Source organism: Choloepus didactylus, chromosome 7, assembly GCF_015220235.1.
Source record: "Choloepus didactylus isolate mChoDid1 chromosome 7, mChoDid1.pri, whole genome shotgun sequence".
NCBI classification, from domain to species: domain Eukaryota; kingdom Metazoa; phylum Chordata; class Mammalia; order Pilosa; family Megalonychidae; genus Choloepus; species Choloepus didactylus.
In genome coordinates, this window is record NC_051313.1 from 36,162,710 (window position 1) to 36,170,748 (window position 8,039).

General features: G+C 43.9%; 1 pseudogene; it reads right to left on the reverse strand.

Annotated features, from left to right (window-relative positions):
• Positions 1–448: 448 nt before the first annotated feature.
• On the reverse strand, positions 449–1,702 carry LOC119540526 (annotated as a pseudogene).
• Positions 1,703–8,039: the final 6,337 nt, after the last annotated feature.

The following is an 8,039-nucleotide window of genomic DNA, read 5'->3' on the forward strand; positions in this document are numbered from 1 at the left end:
CAGGCCAGCTCAGTACATAGTTCAGATGTGAGAGAAACACCCCTCTGTACAAAAGCCTGCACTGTCCCCAGTCCTCTGCTTGCTGTCGTCTAACACAGGCAAACAATTTTCTCCCCATTTTTCCACAAATTAATCTTCCTATTAGCAAAAGAGGTAACCAGCCCCTGTGGACTGAAGGGAACAGATACATGGGATAGGGATTTCCTCTGTTGAATATTTCATTTCAATGTTTGGAACTTGTGATGCCACATTCTGGAGTAAGTAAGATGCTAGGACCTGCTGTGCCTAAGGGACTAAGATAGGAAAAAGACCCATTTATTCATTGTGAGTTTGATGCACAGATGAAAAATTTAGCACATAACAGAAGTCGGTTGTTAATAAATCATGTTCTAGTCTTTCAGTGCTTCAGGAAACAGACAACTTCTTCAGTTTTCCCATGTCTTGACTTCTAGCTCTTTTGTAGTATTGACACTTTTAATATTCTCTGCTGTTGCTTGTTGGGGTGCACTCGATTGTCCCCATGTTTTGTGGGACGGTTGGGAGAAGGGGCTTGGGAAGAGTGTGCCACCTGGGAAGGTTGTGACCAGGGATGCTTCTTCCAGGGCCTCATGAGGGCCTCCTGGAGCCATGTCCCCCATGCCTGGTGGGTATCTGTAGGTGGCACCATTGAGCTCTGGATGAATTGCTTGCTGATCTATTACTGACCAAGGAGCTGTTGTAACAAAGAATTCCTTCTTCATAGAGTTTCTTAAACTTCCTGGCATCTGCAGTGACAATTGCTCACTATCCCAAGCCCTGTGGGAAGCAGAGATTAAATTCTGTGCACCTTTCAGTGGGCCCTGAGCAAAGAAAGCTAAAAGGCCCCAAAACATCCCTAACGTCCAGGGCCACCCCTTTGATCCTTCCTTCCTTGAGAGCTTGAACTAAGGCTTTCACGTCCACCCTGGACCACATTCACTAGGAATGCTCCTTGTTTCATCTGCTTTTAGTAAAGTTATTGATGGAGTGTTAGCTGTGTTCATTGAGATTGCAGTGCAAGGAGACTCAGTACTCTGATACAGTAAGTCCTGCAGGGTAGATCCTCTGCATGCTCTATTCCATCCTGCAAATAAGGGTCATAAAATATGTTGCTGAAGCCAAAGGCTTTGACTTGAACAGCAATTGCTTACCCCCTGCAGTCCAAGATGATGAGGCTCAGTGTCTCCACCTGATTTGGGTCATCCTCGTGGCACTTTGTGATCTGCTCGATATTCTGGGTCCCTCTGGGCCTTCCTGCAGCTCCTGGAACAGTCATGTGTTTCGCTGGTACAGGTTAAGGATGCAGCAGATGGTGGTATCGGCAGTCTTTTCCACACTGTTGATGGTATGTTGCACATGGCCATCCTGAGCTCGCTGACAACCTTGATATCCACGTTGTTATGGCTGGTATCTGCACAATCACTCTCAGAGCCTTGAACTTCTCCACATCTTCACTGGTGAGGGTGATGGTGTGGTACATCATGGAGCCTACAGCTAAGTTTAAAACCTTCTTCTGGAAGCCTTGAGTGGACTGTGTGTCACAGAATGCCAGGGGGGCAAGGTCCTAAGCAGTGCCATAAGGGAGCAGGGGCTTTAAGGGGCAGTTCATGACCTGGGGGCAGATACCATCACAAATCCTATCCTATGGCTATCCCTTGACTTGGTGCTTCTCCACAAGGACCATTCTTTATACAACTTTGCAACTCTCGGATTCAAAAGGCAAAGTGCACCTCTAAGAATTTAGGGGAACTTGCAGAGCCCATGTGCATGACACCACTAGGAACCTAATGTAACTCTGTGCACAAACTATAACATTCACACCACGGGCTGTCTGTCTCCTTAAGGGAACACAGCTCCGTTGGTTCAAAACCATTTAAAGCAATGAATCCCAGGTTCTGCTCTGAGCTTTGTGTGTGTGTTTGAGCCCATCTTGGCATCCTGTGAAGATGTGAGGCTCCTTCCCAGCAGGGGTCCCAAGGGCCTTCAGGGGCACAGGCAATCCCCACTGTGTGGGGCTGGTTCGGGGCAGGCCCCCACTGCCTGGAGTCTGAGCAGGTGGACCCGATGCAAAGGCCAGCAGGAGGAGGGAGGGCTCATCATACTTTTTAATATTAGATCTGTTCCCTTGATATCCTTCCCCCAGCATCTCTAAGGTCTGCCTTTGTTTATCTTCCTCCAGACATCTTCACTTTCCCCCTCATCACTCACCCCTTTCCTTGGGCCTTAAAAGAAAGACAGTAGTCCTTTAACCACACTGCTTCCTCGAGCATCTGCCCCTATTCCTCCTGTCACATTAAACTCCCTGAAAGAAAGCTTCTGTTCACTTCTTTTCATTCACTTGCTGTTTCCAATCAGGTCTCTCCTTTGTGCTGTAGGTTTTTCTCCTAACAGCTGGGCTGTTCTGTCTATCTCTTCCCCGGATTCTTGCCTTCCTCCTCACAAAAGTGCTATGGTAAATTCCATTCTCTTTTCCCATTGTCTTTCTTGATACCTTCTTCCTCTCCTGAGGCCTCTTACATCATCTCTATTGAAATAATTACCAAATTACATCTCCATCCCTGAATTCTCTTTGTAGGACAAACTACCAAAACACAAGAATGTATAAAATCCCTGAAATAAGAAGGCAGATGGTCTCAGATGGCAGATGGGCAGTGGGATTAAAACCCTCAGGGGTGCCAGGGGTGGGGAGGGATCCCACCCCTCCCCTCCCCCATGTCCTGGTCTTTCCTTGGTCCCCAGGCTCTGCCAAGCCTCTTAGGCTGTGCTCTCACACTATCCTCATGAGCATGATCCTTTTCTCTGTTCCTGTCCCTTTCTCCCAGGATTCTGAGTTTAGAAACCATTCCAGATACCTCTTGCACATCATTCTGACTCTGCCCAGCTTTGCTCTTATTCCAGTCCTGCTATGCCATCCAGTTCCACGCAGGCTCAGACCAACTTCACCCAGCACCACCAGGGGTGCAAGGGCTGCCGGGCACTGTGGATAAGGGAATGCCCTGTGGGACAAACATCAACCAGTGGAGGATGGAAGCTGAGGGATAAATGCTCTCTCTTTTCTTCCCCTCATGAACAACTGTGAGTCACATTTCATAAGGATTCTCAGAAGGTCCTGCATGATTGAGCATCAGTTGTCCACAGTGGTGGCCAGTTGATAAGGCATCTTTGTACCAGCTTCCCCTCCTTCCCTGTTCCTCATTTCTCCTCCCTGCAGTCCCATTTACAAGTAATCTACTTACATATAAGCTTCACTTCAGGCTCTATCTCAGAGGAACCCACACTAAGTCTTGGAGAAACAATGAATCATATCATGCAGCATGTAATACATGTTATGAAAAAAATGGATTTACAGGGAAAACACTAAGAAAAGGCACCAACACTCTACACAAGGAATGAGGGAAGGCTTCTAGGAGGAAGTGATGTCAAGTTGAGAAGTGTAAAGGAAGAGGAGCCACAGGAAGTGGGGGGGGAAATACAATGGGAGAGTGAATTTGCCAGAAGGAAAATGAAAAGGACTGGAGATGATAAAAAACATGGCGTATTTTATTAATGTGTCACCATAGTCCCAATAACCCAAGCTCAAAATTTCTCTGTGACCCTCAATTCTTCTCCTCCCCAGGACCCTGAATCCTGTCAGTCACCAAGTTCCACTGGGGCTATGTCCCCCGCATACCTTACACTACCTTCCAGCTCAGAGCCACAGCCTCAGCTCAGGCCTCGCTCCTTCCCCTTTGACCATGGCTATGGCACCTAACTGGAATCACCTCCTGCACCAATTCATCCTACACTCTGCACTCTGCAATCAGAACAATCTTCTGAAAGCTCTGAACTGTCTCTTCTCTATTTGAACACCTTCAGGTGCTCCCCCAACTTAGCATTGTCTTCCCCTACTCCCAGTTTCAACCTCTCTTTCTCTTTACCTGTATTATGTACGGGCTAGATACCTACTTCCCAACCATGTCCTGCACTGTACACATTTTGTTCCTTTGCTTAAGCATTACAATTTCCCACTTGATAAATAACTATTTATCTTTTGAATAGGTAATACATTTACATGATATAAATCACAAGTTATAATGGGGTATATACACAGTGAAAAGTAACATCTCCCTTCCACTTTCAAACTTCAGTTATCTAGTTCCCTTCCCTAGAGTTAGCCACTACTAATAGCTTCTGTATATTCTTCCAGGTATATTTTTGCATATATGCATATGCATTATATAATATATTAATATACACATTTTAAAATTGCATATTTAAATTATTTTATATAATACTATATCTATATATGCACAATACTATATCTATATATGACATACACCCAGCACCATTCTGCATCTTGGATTTTTTTCTTAACAATGTACTTTGACTAGTTTATGGATGGATGAGTAGAAAAATAGGGGAAGGAAACAAACAGACAAAGGTACCCAGTGTTCTTTTTTACTTCAACTGCTCTTTTTCACTCTAATTATTATTCTTGTTATTTTTGTGTGTGTGCTAATGAAGGTGTCAGGGATTGATTTGGGTGATGAATGTACAACTATGTAATGGTACTGTGAACAATCGAAAGTACGATTTGTTTTGTATGACTGCATGGTATGTGAATATATCTCAATAAAATGAAGATAAAAAAAAACAATGTACTTTGAACATTGTTGTTTCTTCTTTAAAATTACATACACTATTCCATTTTATTGATGTATATCTTATTTGTTCAACAATTCCCTAAAGATGGTTATTTCAGTTTTTCTAATCTTTTGCTATAAAAATGATGCTGCAATGACTATCCTTGTCCCTACATAACTTTGCACATGTATTGAATCACCAATTCAGCGACGTGGAAGAACCACATCTGAGATTTTGCTCAAGCTTTACATTTTCCTGAGACATCATAAGCTTTTAAATTCTCATGATACACCACTCTTTTTCTTTCTTCTTTTGCAACTGCCTAACTCATATGACAAATTGTTTAAATCCTAAAATAGTTTTGACAGGTACAAACAAGTTGAAAGTCCCCAGCATCTTTCTCTTTACCCATTTTTTTGATGAGGGCAAACTGTGAAGCTCAGCATAAAATTAAAGAAAGACAAAAGAAAAGGAAAACAAAGTTCCAGGACTCTATGACTCCAAGGTGTTTCCTGTTTAGTGACTCTTCTATGACAGACAACATTTGATTTAAGAAAATGGACATACGTGGAAACAGTGACAGAAAAAAAATCAAGAAAAGTTAAAAGAAATTTTGTAGGATGCCATAATGCAGCAAATACACAAGTTTAGAAACATTTTGAGATTCAGAGTAGAACTCTCAGGTTTTCTTGGCATGGCTGAGGACAGTTGGGGAGGAAAATACAGGTAGGACACTGTGCCGGTTTGAATGTATTATGTTCCCCCAAACGCCATTATCTTTGATGTAATCTTGTGAGGGCAGACCTATCAGTGTTAATTAGATTGTAATTCTTTGAGTGTTTCCATGGAATGTGACCCACCCAACTGTGGGTGATGACTCTGGATAATTTCCCTGAATGGGTGGGCCTTGATCAGTGGAGCCATATAAATGAGCTGACAGGCAGAGGGAACTCAGCGCAGCTGTGAGTGATGTTTTGAAGAGGAGCTACAGCCAAGAGGGACACTTTGAAGAAAGCACAGGAGCTGCAGATGAGAGACCGTTTGAAAACGGCTGTTGAAAGCAGACTCTTGCTCTGGAGAAGCTGAGAGAGGACAAATATCCCAAGTGCAACTGAGAGTGACATTTTTGAGGAACTGCAGCCTAGAGAGGAACGTCCTGGGAGAAAGCCATTTTGAAACCAGAACTTTGGAGCAGACACCAGCCACATGCCTTCCCAGCTAACAGAGGTTTTCTGGACACCATTGGCCATCTTCCAGTGAAGGTACCCGATTGCTGATGTGTTACCTTGGACACTTATGGCCTTAAGACTGTAACTTTGTAACCAAACAAACCCCCTTTTATGAAAGCCAATCCACTTCTGGTGTTTTGCATTCTGGCAGCATTAGTAAACTAGAACAGACACAAACAAATCCCACCAATGCTGTAGCTGCTTTGTAACAGATAGTTTTTGTTTGTTTTTAAGAATACAGTGTTCAAGGAAACACAAACACACACATCACAAAAAACAGGCCAACCATTTATAAACAAAATTCTGCAAGTTCGAGGAATTTTCTGACCAAATATCTTACATAATCTCAGAATCTCGAAGCACTCCCCTCCCCCCAGAACAAGCTAATTAGCTTAAAGATGAGCTAAGATTTTACTCATTAGGCCAAAGCATTTCAAATGCCCATTGCCAAGTGTTGAAAATGGAAGTCTGAACCACTCTCCTGCATGACTCTGTGTCATTCATCCCTCTTTAGGCTCTTCAAAACCACAATCTTGTCTCTAATAAATAGCAGAGGAAGTCTCACTTTCGGGGGTCTCTTACTGACCTTCCCCCAGGCTTAGACCATATAGGCTAAAGAGATGTGTCAGACAGCTGGGCTTCACCTGGAGGAAAAATTTCTCACTGAAGCAGCACCTGTTTCTCCCCTGTGCCTCAACCTACCAGCACCCTGTGGATTCACTCTACCCTGCTAACCTTGGACCTTCGTCATGTGTCAGAGTGACATACTGGCGAGGGCCCTTGAGTGCCTCTCTGTGTAAGGCACCCCAAGGCACACAGTTCCTCAGCTTGGGGTGAGGTTGGGAACCTGATTGCAGGTGAGCTCACCTCACTTGTGGCTCGCCTCCTACAACTCTTGGACTGAGACCGTTTCCCTGGGTAGAGGCGCAACACGAAAGATTCCTGCTTTCTTCCTGCTCCCTTTTATCACTTCCCCCCTCCATTCACTTTGTTATTTCTAGGACCTCCAACTCCACCCTCTCCATTCTGGCACATCAGACAGAATACCAGACTTGGAGTTAGAGAGATTAAGTCCAAGATCAGCTCTGCCATTCAACCAGCCACATGACCCGTGCACATCATATGGTTGCCTAGAAGAGTTGGCTCTTCCCTCCCCGCTAGACCAAAAGAAGCCCTTGTTACTACAGAAGAGACCTAAAGCTTGCAAAAATGCATAAGGAAAACTCCAGAATTTTATATAAGACACTTATACAGAGGTTATCCAATGGAGGATCATAGAGAGTGGGCAACTGTGAGATGATGGGAAGGATACTTTTTGTTAATGTTCTATTAAACTTTCTAGTTTTTGAATCATACGAGTATATCATCCATTCAAAAAAGTATAACAAAAATAAGTGCTTAAAAATCTGTGGAAAGAAATGTTGCTATATTAGGTAACTTTCTTGGGGTAAAGTAGGAACATGTTGGTAGTTAAGCAGTTATCTTAGGTTAGTTGTCTTTTTCTTACTCCCTTGTTATGGTCTCTTTGAAATTGTTCTTTTATTGTATGTTTGTTTTCTTTTTAACTTTTTTTTCATACAGTTGATTTAAAAAAGAAGGGAAAGTTAAAAAAAAAAAAAGAAAGAAAGAAAAACAAGGAAAAAAAAAAGAGGTAGTGCCCCCTTGAGGAGCCTGTGGAGAATGCAGGGGTATTCGCCTACCCCACCTCCATGGTTGCTAACATGACCACAGACATAGGGGACTGGTGGTTTGATGGGTTGAGCCCTCTACCAGAGGTTTTACCCTTGGGAAGACGGTTGCTGCAAAGGAGAGGCTAGGCCTCCCTATGGTTGTGCCTAAGAGCCTCCTCCCGAATGCCTCTTTGTTGCTCAGATGTGGCCCTGTCTCTCTAGCTAAGCCAACTTGAAAGGTGAAATCACTGCCTTCCCCCCTACGTGGGATCAGACACCCAGGGGAGTGAATCCCCCTGGCAACGTGGAATACGACTCCCGGGGAGGAATGTGGACCTGGCATCGTGGGACGGAGAACATCTTCTTGACCAAAAGGGGGATGTGAAAGGAAATGAAATAAGCTTCAGTGGCAGAGAGATTCCAAAAGGAGCTGAGAGGTCACTCTGGTGGGCACTCTTATGCACACTTTAGACAACCCTTTTTAGGTTCTAAAGAATTG